This window comes from Pteronotus mesoamericanus, unplaced genomic scaffold, assembly GCF_021234165.1.
Source record: "Pteronotus mesoamericanus isolate MK-2021 breed Mesoamerican mustached bat unplaced genomic scaffold, CSHL_Meso_final contig_116, whole genome shotgun sequence".
Taxonomy (NCBI): Eukaryota; Metazoa; Chordata; class Mammalia; order Chiroptera; family Mormoopidae; genus Pteronotus; species Pteronotus mesoamericanus.
The window spans coordinates 21,407,464-21,420,723 of NW_026555027.1; positions in this window are offsets into that span (position 1 = coordinate 21,407,464).

The window sequence follows — 13,260 nt, forward strand, 5'->3', positions numbered from 1 at the left end:
GTATTGCATTAATAAATGGTACTTAGTTATCAATTTCAAAATTATCATCTTTTCCTAAGGTAAGTATAGGCTTTGTCCCTGAACTTTCAGAATTTAACAGATATTAAGATGAACCTATTTGATAATCTGATTCTGACATATAAACTTCTGAAGCATATAAAATAGCTACTAATAATTATCCTCCTTAGATGCCAAATGTCCTGAAATCCATTGGGTTAAAGTGAGAGGGAAACCTGAGTGTTTTATCTGAGGTTAGGTACTCAGTGTAATAATTAAGGAGCTTTTATTAAGCAAAAAATGGTGGAGAAAAGGGCCAAAATAATATGTTAAGCTGTAGTGATTTTTATCAGGGCAATACTATTGTAGATTGTGTTTTCCTTTTTACCTTCCAAATTTTCTATAACATGATTATATTACTTCTACAATAGAAGAATTTTCAGGAATGTTCAGGGAATATACACTATTCTGGGTTCACAGCATTTTAAGACTTTAGTTGAAAGAGCAATATTGGGAGGAGGGGGGATATTTTAGAGTTTTAAATAGAGCTGTACTAAGGGATATAAGATCTGGTAAAATAAGTAAATAAATAAATAGTATTAGAAGCATTTATGACATCATTTTATTACTTAATACATTTATTTCATGTAATCAATGGAAGAAGAAATAAAGTCTAACCCTCCTGGGCTGTATGTACCCCAGCCTCAGCCCTAGAGTACTATCTGTCCAAGATGCACAGTACAAACTTGGAAATAGAGATTTAAATGAAATCCATTCCCTAGATAAACTTCTGTAAAGACAGTAAACAAGGTCCATTTCTAATCGCTCAGCAAACATTACTGTTGACCTATGTTGCTGTATAAATCTCTGCTATTGGAGCTACTTTCAGGTTAGCACTTGTCTTCCTTTAAAGCACAAACAATCTTGGAATTTTATATTTAAATCAGATTAAAAAATTGTTTATTGATTCTAGAGAGAGGAGAAGGGAGAGAGAGAGAAAGAGAGGGAGAGAATAACTGGTGTGAGAGAGAAACATAGATTGGTTACCTCTCGCCTGCACCCCAGCAGGGGACGAAACCCACAGCCCAGGCATGTGCCTTAACCTGGAATAGAACCGGTGACATTTTAGTTTGCAGGACGATACCCAACCAACTGAGCCACATGGGTCAGGGCTAAATCAGATTGTTTTATACTAAAATGTGATTAGGAAGAGTTTTAGATAAGACAGATTTCATTTGAGAGATTTGAAGAGTCTGAATAAGGAACAAATACTACGGTAGCAGAGCCAGGAGGCCTTCAGTGAGAAAGGCAAGTAAAAGAAAGCTACAGATGACCCTTGAAAAATGCAGGGGTTAAGGAGTGCTGACCCCAATGCAGTTGAAAATCCATGTATCACTTTTGACTACCCATAAACTTAGTTGTTCCTGACTATCTGCTCGGGGTTGTTTCCAAGACCTCGTGGGTACCAAAATTCATGAATGCGCAAGTCCTCCATATAAAATGGCAAAGATCAGTTCATACACTTGGCCCTCTGCATCTATGGATTCCCAACCATGGATCAAAAACTGTACTGTTGTTTATTGGGAAAAAAATAGAGAAAGGGGTATAATGGAGGAAGGAAGGGGAAGGGACTAGTCAAGGACATATATGAATAAGCCATGGACGCGGACAGCAGTGTAGGATTGACTGGGGAGCTGGGGGTGGGCTGGGCGGAGGCAGGCAAAAGGGGAACATTGGAACACCAATAATAGAATCACAATGAAAAATAAAAAGAAAAAAGAAAAAATACATGTAGAAATGGACCTGTGCTGTTCAGACCCATGTCATGCAGGCGTCAACTGTATAGTTACAAACCTAAGAAGGTACTGGAGAGAGGCCGTGAAGATGGTGAAAAGAAGTATAAATAGGAAGGTAGGATACAAAAGACACTGGGGAGCATTGCAGTTTTGCCTAGGACCACTGTTTTGCCCAGAAAAAGAGGAGAAAATACCTTTCAGGAGTGAATATCACACTCAGATTCTCTCTGTGGACTAGTTCTCCTTCCTTCCTAGCTTCTGTTCAAGTATTTGCTTGCACAGCATTTATGTATAGTCCATATGTGTTTATGCAGTACAGGAAACGTTAAATGGCTTTTAGAGAGACTGGTTAAACAGCTAATCATCATTTACAGCTCTTCTGTGTGGGGAAATGTATACCAAGTACCACAAAACATGAACTTGACATGTTCTGAGAAATTCACATATGAAGAAAACTTAGAATCTTTAAAGATTCTTTTCCTTTTGAAATCTGATTTTTCTTTCTCTTAATTCTTAGCTGATAACATTGCCAGAAAAGAAAGGGTTTTTGTGGGGGGGGGGGGGGGGTTTGGTGGGTGGTGTGACACCTAGGCAGAAAAAAAAATTATTTTACAGCATGGATCACTTTGGGGGGCCTCAGAGGCTGAGATACAGAGATGCAGGGGAAACAAAACAAACAAACAAACAAAAATCCTTGGTGTAGTATAAACTTTAAAGGTTTGCTGAAAGCCCAGTAGGAACTCAATTATGTTTTTGAACAAGTATGATTAACTCAGGAGTGGAATGTTAAGTTGTGAGATAGTCTCCCACCTTTTTCTTTGTGAGGCACTACTCTACAGAAGCAGGATAAAGCACACTTGCAGGAAGCAGGGATTGCTGGTTGGTGAGTTTGAGGAAGAGGTGCTGTGGGGTGTGTGGAAAAGAGCAGGTTTAGATGCCCTACCTGATGCACAGAACTAGACAGGGCAATAAGGGCAGACAGAGCAGAGCAGAGGTGAAATGATTTGTATAGGCTTATATTTCTTAAAGTAATTCAATACTAGCATTAAGGCTTTAAAGGATCTTGTTCTTGAAGGGAATAAGAAACTGAATCATAAAAAGACTTAACAAATACATTCACACTCTGAACTAGTCCTCTTATTTTAGACAGGTTGTATAACCCTCGGTTTATCTCCAGTTATAGACAGGAGAACATACTGAATTAAGTCATTACCAAGACACACCCACAGCAGCATTAAGCCATAAAAATTCTTTCTGAGAAAAGTAATCCCATCCTTTGACATTTCTGTTGTTGGATGCTGTGCCGGATTAGATTGCAAAAATTACATAATCTCTCTGAGGGCTGCAGGCTTTCATCCTCTTAGCTGGCAGAAAAACAGCTATGCACTGTCAAACAGAACTTGAACAAATATGTGGGTATGTTCTATCACTTCATTTATACCACAAATCCTTGGCTTTTAAAAAATGAATTTGATTTATCCTTCCTCCAAGTAATGTTCTCTCATGACCTGAGACTGGGGGAAGTAGGTTCTGATTTCAAGAATTTTTAATCCCTTGAAAGAAGAATTCCTCAACAGGATCAGGATTGTAGAATATCAGAGTTCGATAGGTCTTGAGAGTTTTTTCAATCCAAGCCCCATTGTTTACACATGAAGCCACTGAAGACCAGAACAATACTTGTTCAAGGCCACGTGCCTAACCAATGGAAGAAGAGAGCCCAGGTCCTATCCTTTTTGCATCTCAGGTTTAGGTATTTGTACACTAAAATTAAAATATTAAACTCAAGCAATTGTGTTATAGTGTCAAATCTGGCCATGCAATAGAATTAACAAAGGAATTTTTTTTTACAGTATAATTCCCAGATCACACCCCCAAAATTCAATCAAAATCTCGAGGTGGAGAGACCTGGCTTCTATAATATTTTAAAATTTTCCCTGGAAAATACAATGTGGAACCAGTTTGAAAATTACTAGAGAAAGAGCCAATATCATCTTTGGCTAGAATGTCCATATAGCCCTCTTTTCCCAGCATGATCTTGGTGTGTACCTTGGTGTGTACCTAAGGTCTAATTAACAGAGACCCCTTTCACTCTCAAAAGCATCCAAGTCTGCCCTGGCTGGTGTGGCTCAGTGGATTGGGTGCCAGCCTGTGAGCCAAAATGTTGCTGGGTCGATTCCTAATCAAGGCATATGCCTGGGTTGCAGGCCTGATCCCCAGTTGGGGCCATGTGAGAGGCAAATGATGTTTCTCTCCCTTTCTCCTCTTCCCCTCTCTCTAAAAATAAATAAATAAAATCTTTTTTTTAAGTGTCCCAGTGTGTATGACAAGCTACACACTATCTTTAATCCATCTGACTTGTAAGCATTGAAATAACATCTCAAGGCAAAATTCCCCCTAAAGTGTTAATAAACTAGAGTTAGGAATCATGATGTCCAACAAGAATAAACCTGTTCAGCTACTCTGGAACTCTCCCCTGAAGGAGACATTTCCATCTCCATAATGATTTTTCACTTTCAAAATTTAAGGTGACAGTGTGTCCAAGCTGTGAAAGAAGTTGTGACTCGCCCTGGCTCGAGTGGCTCAGTGGATTGAGCGCCAGCCTGAGAACCAGAGGGTCAGCGGCTCAATTCCCAGTCAGGGTACATGCCTGGGTTGCAGGCCAAGTCCCCAGTAGGGGCTGCTGAAGAGGCAACCACACACTGATGTCTCTCTCCCTCTCTTTCTCCCTCTCCATCTCTAAAAATGAATACATGAAATCTTTAGAAAAATGTATATCACAAGTTATGTTTAAAAAAATAATTTGGGAAGGACTCTGCTTAAACTTAATGAGTTCCCTATTTCCCTAGTCAAGAATAGCAATTCACTAATGTTGTATATATGAGGAACAAAGATTCCTGACACAAAGCCAAGCTTTAAAGGAAAATGACAAGGCCTGTAACATAACCAACAAACTCATGTACACAATTAAAGGGATTACTAAATTCCAGAATGTTTACACTTCCATTTCCGGTTTTTTCTTTTATTTTTCTTTTTTGTTGCTGTTGCTTATTTTCATCTGGACTTTTTAGTTGCAGATAGTAAAAATTCAACTAGCTTAAGGTAAAACAAAAAAAGGAAAGAAAGAAATGATTGACTTATGTAGCTGGGAAGGGAAAGAGTGACCCCAGAATCAAGCTTAACTATAGCCAGGACCAGATAGTTAATGTCCTTTCTCTGACGTTGTCATCTGTGCCTCCATCTGAGTGGGGGCCTCATTTTCTCCTATTGTGGGCAGACTCCATTCACATGATGAGGAGAGGGTAGTTACCAGTGGCTTCAGACTCATATCTTTCCAGCAAGGGGATAACAAAAGCAAGAGACAATTTCTTCCCCTTGTCCCAATAGAAATATCCCAAGGAGTCTGATTGGCTAGCTGACATCATAAAGTTACTTCGGAACTAAGTTATATAGCCAGGGAGATGGGTGCTTCTATTGGACAAAGCTTCAATCTCTTTCAGTCTCTTTCAGTCTCTTTCTTTATCCACTAATACTGGGGTAGATAGAGAAAGGGTCCATTACATGAAGTTGGGAGGAACACATGAGGCAACTTACTGTGGAGATAGTAACAGCAACTATCATATAACTATGTCACCATCCTTGTAGATACTCACAAAGTAGATGCTTCATTTCAATAGGTAAGTAGAGGAAATCTCACAAAAGCTTTAGGTTAAGTCTTGCTCGCTTTAAAATTGAAAGTAAGAGGGGATGCTGGGTAGGAATGCAAGGCTTATCCTCCTAACTGCATTATTCCAGATTCAAGATGTAGTAAGAATCTTTTTTACTTTGACCTTTTTTCACATAAGCACCTACACCTCTATTAGGAAGTTGCTTTTAGAAACAGTTACATACCAATAAAAGAAAGTGACCGAAATCTTTCTTTTATTCTATTAGAACGCTGAGTGCAGATGGAGGACCATAAAATTGCACAGGAAGTCCAGAAAAGAATGAAACCCAGACTCAGAATGTTCTAACCCTTCCCTGACCCCTAAAAATAAACACTTGGCAATTGACACTTTAATGCTTTATATTCAAGTATCAAGTAGTAGCAAGAGTTTGTAGATTACTGAAATGGAGCCTGAAGAAAATGGAAGAGGTATGAGGTTAGGTAGTTAAATCTCTGATTAATTTTAGAATGTATTTCTTAACACTTTGTCTTCGAGTCAGGACTATGTTCAAATGTGAAAAGAAATAAATATTGATTCAACACAGATGGCGAGCATTTTAATATTATAAGCCTGATGCAAGCCTATGAGCTCCTCTCCAGTGTAATCTTTATTTATTATCAAATGTTTTAATGTATTCAATGCTGCTCCAGGAATACACTTTCAGCACTTTGTAAATATGAAATAGTGTGAGTCCATAATTAGTTCACAGAGAAGGAAACTGGAGCATTAAGAAGCTGAGCTTTTTCTGGGACTTCCAGCAAATTATTATGGCAGTTAGAAACTGGACACTAAAGAAAGCTATGTGCTGGTCAGTATAATCACAGTGGTCAGAGAAGGACTCAGCTACTAATTACTCATTCCCATGCTTGAGAGGGCAGGCAGTGATTTTTTAGACCAAGGTTTCTACAAGTTTGAGATGTTAGTGAAAATGCATTTTATTGGGTATCACTGTATTCTTGCTGACTTAGAACCTCTTGAGAAAGGTGCTGTCCAAAAACCTTCATTTTATTATGCACACTTAGGTAATTCTTAAACAAACTAAACTTTAAAACTACTTGCTTTATTGTTTATTAATTATGAGTATAATATTCACCAGCTCCACTATAGTTGTTTTTCCTTTTACACTTGAATACTAATGACATATAATATATAATTCTAACCAAAGACTCATATCCAGAATATATTAAAAGCTTCTGCAAGCCAATATGAAAGACGACTACAGAAGAAAAAATAGACAAAAACTTAAGTTTAAAAAACTTAAACAGGAAATTCACTTTAAAAAAACATCCAAATGGTCAGTATTCAGGAAAAAAGAAAAAAGCAGACAAACTCAACCTCATTAAGAGTCTGGGAAATGCAAATTGAAGACACAATGAGTTCTCACTGGGTACTTGTCACAATAGCTAAATGAAAACAAAATTCTTACACTGCTGCGAAGAATATAAACTTGTTGACAATTTGGAAAAATCACTTGGCATCAACTGCCAAAGGTGAATATACACGTACCCTGAGCAGTTCCACTCAGGTCTGTCCCCTACGTGCGCTTCAAGAGACATGGGCCAAATGTTCATAATGACATTGTTCTTAATAGTCAAATACTGAAAACAACTCAAGCGTCCATTAGAAGTAAATGGATGGATAAGCCAGCATATATTCATTCAAACGAATACCAAAAAGTAATGAAAATGAAGAACTCTAGAAACAATAAGGATTATGTGAACTGAAATTCCAAAGGCAAAAGAGTCCTTCCTACGTGAGATTTGATCGTGGCCACTGGTTATTTGCTCCTCTGGGGGCATTCGCCAAACCCCGGTAGGAGCTGAGAACAAAGCCTGAGTCAGAGAGACTCTACTACCAAAGATGCAAACAGGGAAGGAATCCAGGAAAGGTTTGCTTGTCTGGAGGGGCTCCTGCAGCAGATGAAAGACTACAGAAGTCCAGTTTTTAGGACAGGATATTATTTTTCAGGATATATCCAACTTGAGCATGTCTTTGTATTTATATTCTATGTTTTTTGCTTTGCTGGATTCTGTTTGCTAATATTTTAAAAATGTTTTTGAATACATGTTTTTGAATGAGATTGTCCTATAATTTTCTTTCATTATAATGTCTTAGTCTGGTTTTAGTTTCAAAATTCACGAGTCTCATAAAATAAATTGGAGAGTGTTCACTCTTTTTATGTCCTCTGGAAAACTTTTAAAGCATTGCAGTTTAACTCCTTCATGAAGCCAGGATAGAACTCAGTAGTAAAAGTGTCACTGTTTACTGTTTTCTTTGTGAAGATGCTTTAAACTACTGATTTAATGTTTTAATAGTTATGTGAGTACTAAGATTTATTATTCTTGGTTGAATTTTTGCCAAGTTCTATTTTCTGGGAAATTTTTCCTTTTGTCTATGATTCTTTATTCATTGGGATAGATCTGTTCACAGAAATCTCTTATTGTATTTTAAATATCCATCATTCCTCCAATGATATCCTTTTTCCTTGACTTGCCTTTTTATTATGGATATTTTTAAACATACAAAAGAACACAGACATTAGTGTAAACCAGAATCATCAGTCACCTTAGAACTCTTTCTTTCACTTGGATCTTTTTGTGTCTTTTTGGTTTTGAGATCCCTCTTGGGGATAGCATGCACTAGGCCTTTTTTTTTTTTAAACCCAAGAGAACAACTGTGGTCTTCCAAGGGACTTTAGCTTCTTTTCCCTTTTTCTTCTTTTGCAAGTTTAACTTTGTAATTCCGGTTTTTCTTTGTACAGCTTTTAAAATTACATAGGCTATTTTAAGTCATTTAATTGTTACTCTTAAGATTTTAACATGCGAATTTATTTTAACATCTAAAATTTTTCCATATTTCAAACCTCCTCCCAAATATTTTACCTTTAACTCTTATCATTTTCTCTTCATCTCACATGTTACTTTTGCTGAATATTTATGTCCTATCTTAATTTAACTACTCAAATCAAATATTATTATTTGTACCATCAAATTATTTTTTCCAGACTTACCCGTATAGTTCCCAAGTGCCTTGTTCATCAGTCTTTCTTGCTTCTCCGAATTCCTTCTTGGACACTTTACTTTCTCCTTCAAGAACATCATACACATACTTTATTTTAATGAGACATAATTCACGTGCTGTGTTCATTTCCTAGGGCTGTCGTAACAAATCACCATAAACTTGATGACTTAAAACATTAGAAATGTATTTTCTCACCGTTGCTGAGGCCAGAAGTCTGAAATCAGGGTGTTGGCAAGGCCAAACTCCCTTTAAAGGCAAGAAGGGAGAATCTTTACTTGCCTGTTCCAGGTTGTAAAGGCTTCTGGCATTCCTTGGTTGTGGCAACACAACTGAGTCTCTGCCTCCATCCTTACGTGGTCATCTCTCTTTGTCTTTGTGCGTCTTCTCTTCAGTGATTGGGTTTGAAGCCTACCTTAAATCCAGGACGATTTCTTCTTGAGATCCCTATCTAGTAACATCCAGAAAGACCCTATTTTTAAATAAGGTCACATTCTGAGGTTCCAGGTAGACATGAATTTCAGGGAAACACTATTCAACCCTCTACACACACCATACAATTCACTCTTTTATACATAATGAAGTATAACATACAATAGTTTCAAGATATTCAGAGTTGTGCAACCATCATAATTAATTTTATAACATTTTTTATCACCCCCCCCCAAAAAAGCAGTGTCTTCTCAAGCATGTCACCTAAGTTTTCTTTTAGTGAGTACCTAGTGGTTCCAAATTTTTTCAGGTTTTTATGTCTGAGAGTGTCTTTATTTTGTGTTCATTCCTAAAAACTTCACAAAGGGTACAATTCTGGAGTGCTTTTTTTCCCCCCTCAACCATTAAGTAAATTACTCCACCATTCTCTGGATCTGTTATTATTAAGTCTGCTGTTAGTCTAACTGGCATTTTTTATAGCATCTGTCCTTCTTTCTGTTTTTAAAATCTTCTTTTTACATTCATACTTCTGTAGTTCCACCATGATGTATTCAAGTAAGATTGGAATTTGTTATAATTAATTATTGAATTTCTAGATTTGTATATTTCATCACATGTAAGACATGATTAGCCACCATCCTTTCACATATGACTTCTTCCCCATTGTTTCTACTCTGCCCTTCAGGAGATTAACATTAGGGGGAAATTAACCTGTGGTTAGCCCAGCAGATTTCTATGTTCTGGTCCCTGTTTTAGAGAAGAGACTCTCTGGGACAGCAGTATGACCAACAGTCAGCCAGCTGACAGATGCATCCAGTTAGTCACTGGAGAAGCTGTGTCTTCAGGACGAAGCCTTTTCTGTGCCACCGAGGGAAAGCTCAAAGCCCATGCCTTACTGAGAATGATGGATACATTAAGCTATCATTTCATATTAGGGACTGTGTTGCTCTATCATAAACAAAGAGAAGTGTGTTCATTATTAAAGAGGACTAGAAATAATTGTTCAGCCTCTAGAAAAATATTAGAGTTTGGCAACTGATCTGTAGTAGTTACCTAAATGTTTCAGAAAAAAGGTGCTACAGAAATCTCATCAATCATACTTTGTTATTTTCAGAGAAAACACACAATATTAATTGAGCAATTACTGTAGTCAATATCCCAGTAAATTATTCCAGTTAATTACGGCCAGTTAATTATGGTTTTGACATTTCTCTTTCAGTGAGCAAAATTCAGGCTCAGATAAGACACTATCATATTCATTATGCCAGAAATAAATTCCAAAAATAGATGATTAAAATAAGCTACTACAAATCCCACTGTCTAAATGGAAGTTATGTCTTTGCCATAAACCTTACTCAGGATATTTGGAAACTATAATTTGAAAAACAGAAATCAAATACGTCCAGGACAATGGTCCATTCATCAGAACATTTCTTTAATTTTCTCCCCTGAAGTAATAAAAGATATTTACATATGTTTGGCAGAGATTATTGCTGTATTAATGTGTGTTTCTTCTCTATTTCCCTTTCCCCTTTCCCTTTTCCAAGAAGGTAGACAGACTCTTTTAATATCTTTCCCTCAGTGTGGTGGTCAGTGCCAGGCCTGCCCACAGAAGGTCCCAAAGTGGACTTAGATGAGAAACTCAGCTAAAGAGAGAAAGTCTGCATGCTGGCAAAGCAATAATCCAAAGGCCTGGAACCCAGGTTTTTTGCCTGGTTCACATGGCTTCCTACAGGGGCTGCAATATCGCCTTTTATGGTTATATGTAATTTCTGGGTGCTGATGTGGCTGGAAACACAAAAGGCAGTGTCCCTACCTCCAACCTGGAAGATGCTTCCCTTTTCAGGTGCTGCCAAGACCCCAGAGACAGGGCGTGCATCTGTCAGATAGGAGGGAGGCCGTGAGGAGCTGAGCCTACACCCTTGTATCCTTGTCTTTGTGTGTTTATGCTTTGCTTTTATTCTGCTTCAGAGTAAACAGAGTTCGATTTATAGTTCTTATCTATCCTCAAACCCTAACCAGAGGGGTATTTGTAGGGTTCTAAGCAAAAGCTGCTCAGATATCACCTTTCATGAAGTCTGTAACTCATCAGATATATTTTGCTAGTTCTTCTGAAGTCCTATTGAAGGGGTATGTGGGTGTGCGTGAGAGAAAGAGAGAGAGGGGGAGAGAGACTGTCTGTGTTGGGGAGTGGAAAATGCATTTGGGGGACAGTTTGAAAAGAGCATGAGATCTAAAAGATCTACTTTCTGCTCCCTGGCAAAGCCCTAGGGCCAGTGGCAAACCCAAAGAGGAGCTTTGTTCAACACGTGGCATCAAAGTACAGAACTGCTGAATTTCAGGGCTCCATGGGCGCCTGGGTCATGAGGGTATCAACAGCAACCACAATGGATTAGACATTCAAAACTCTGCCTTTGTTTCCTGAGCACTAAATAAGGCTCTGGATTCTTGTGTAATCTTAGAAAGGGGAGAGAGTCACAATCAGGATTGATACTGAGTTTCTCAGAATGGAGAAACCAGGCTAGGGTCCAAGTTGATTTAAAGGACACAAATTATTCCCCTGGCTGGTGTGGCTCAGTTGGTTGAGTGTCTTCCTGCAATCCAAGAGGTCGCCAGTTCGATCCCTGGTCAGGGCACGTGCCTGGGTTGTGGGCTCCATGTATATAAAATATGGTGTATATTTATAATTTATCTTTCAAAATGACAAAATTTCAAAAATATTATCTGTCACTTATAAAACACAAAGGCATATACACACAGGGACGTATTTCCCTTATTCTGTTTCTTTCTCATGTATGCATAGAGATGTGTATTACTTTTTATATACTTTTCATTTTTCATGGTATCAGATCAAGTACGATCTTCACCCCCAAGATTATAACTCTCCTATCTGCCTGCCTTTTTCTCTTTCTTCGAAGTAGAATCTCTACAGGCTCCTTGCCGATGCACTTTATCCACCCCATCCTTCACCTCCACCCACTTCACCCTCAAGAACTTTCGGTAACTGGCTTCGCTGTCCTCACCTTTGGCTGAGGAGAGTAAGAATTGCTATGTCTCCTCCTCTGTGTGATTTCATTTTTTTTTTTTGAAATGCTATACTTTTTTTCTGCCTTAAAACTTTAAATATTTCACTTGTGAGTTGAAAAAAAAATGTAGACTTCTTTCACAGGAAGTTTGGTAGTAAAATTTTAAAAAATAAAAATGTATAGTTTGTTGTAACAGTAAATAAAGGAACAAAAATGTTTTCAGCACAGAAGAGATGTGAAACTTCTCAGAAAAAGTCAGAAGAGTAGGAGCTGCTGAATATGTGAAAAAGAAATGGATAAATAAAGAGGGGATTCCTATGGGAGGAAACAGGAATGGTACCAAGGATACCTTGAAGAAGAGGGGACATTTAAATTTGAGATAAAGAAGAGATAATTACTAAATACACAGACAATCCGATATAAAGTTGGAGGAAGTTAATGAATTCATATCACCAACCTCAATATTCTTAATGGAGTAGGAGATATTGTCACTGGCTCAAAATAAGATTGCACAGTAGCTTAGAGAGTGGAAAAGGTTTGAAATAACTGCCTTGGGAAATTACAAGGAAGTAACAATAATAATAACAATAACCACAACAATAAAAATAATAGCAATGTAATATATTTGTAATCTTCTCTTTTGCCTCTCCAATTAACCTCAGGTCTGGTATACCCTTCCACTCTCTCCATCCACCTTGGTTCCTTTGTAGGACCTCTGTTCTCTCTGCCGCAAGCCTGTTGACCTCACTTGTTTTGGTCTTCCCATTCACTGGTTCCTCTGTACTTTCCCCGACTCTCACTTCTCTCCTCTATTCACAGAACTAAGTGTCACTGTTTCTTTTAGTCTGCAAGAGCTTCCTTTTCATTTCCTGCTACACCTCACATACAATTTCACCTTCACTTTCCCCCACATCCATTCCAACTTCTATAACTAATTTCTGCTCATTCCTGAAGCTAACACTACTGTTTGACGCCTTCCTTTCAAGCCTCAAGGAGCTTCTCTCTGTTCATTTGGTAGCTGTGAGCATCTCAGCTGTTTCGTTTTACCTTCTACTTCACATTCCTAAAGCTAAACCAGATTTTTGCCCCGCCTCCTCTCTTCCCAGGGTAATCAAGAGCATTTACGTGACTAGACCTTTTCTCAGAGGCTACCACCATCTCACCCCTGAAGGAAGACACTGGAATATAACTTTCAACCATCCCAAAATCTCAGAACTTGACAGCTATGTAATTTCTTAAGCCACAGTAAAACAACACTTAACCTTAAATTTTTTCTGCCCGAAAATG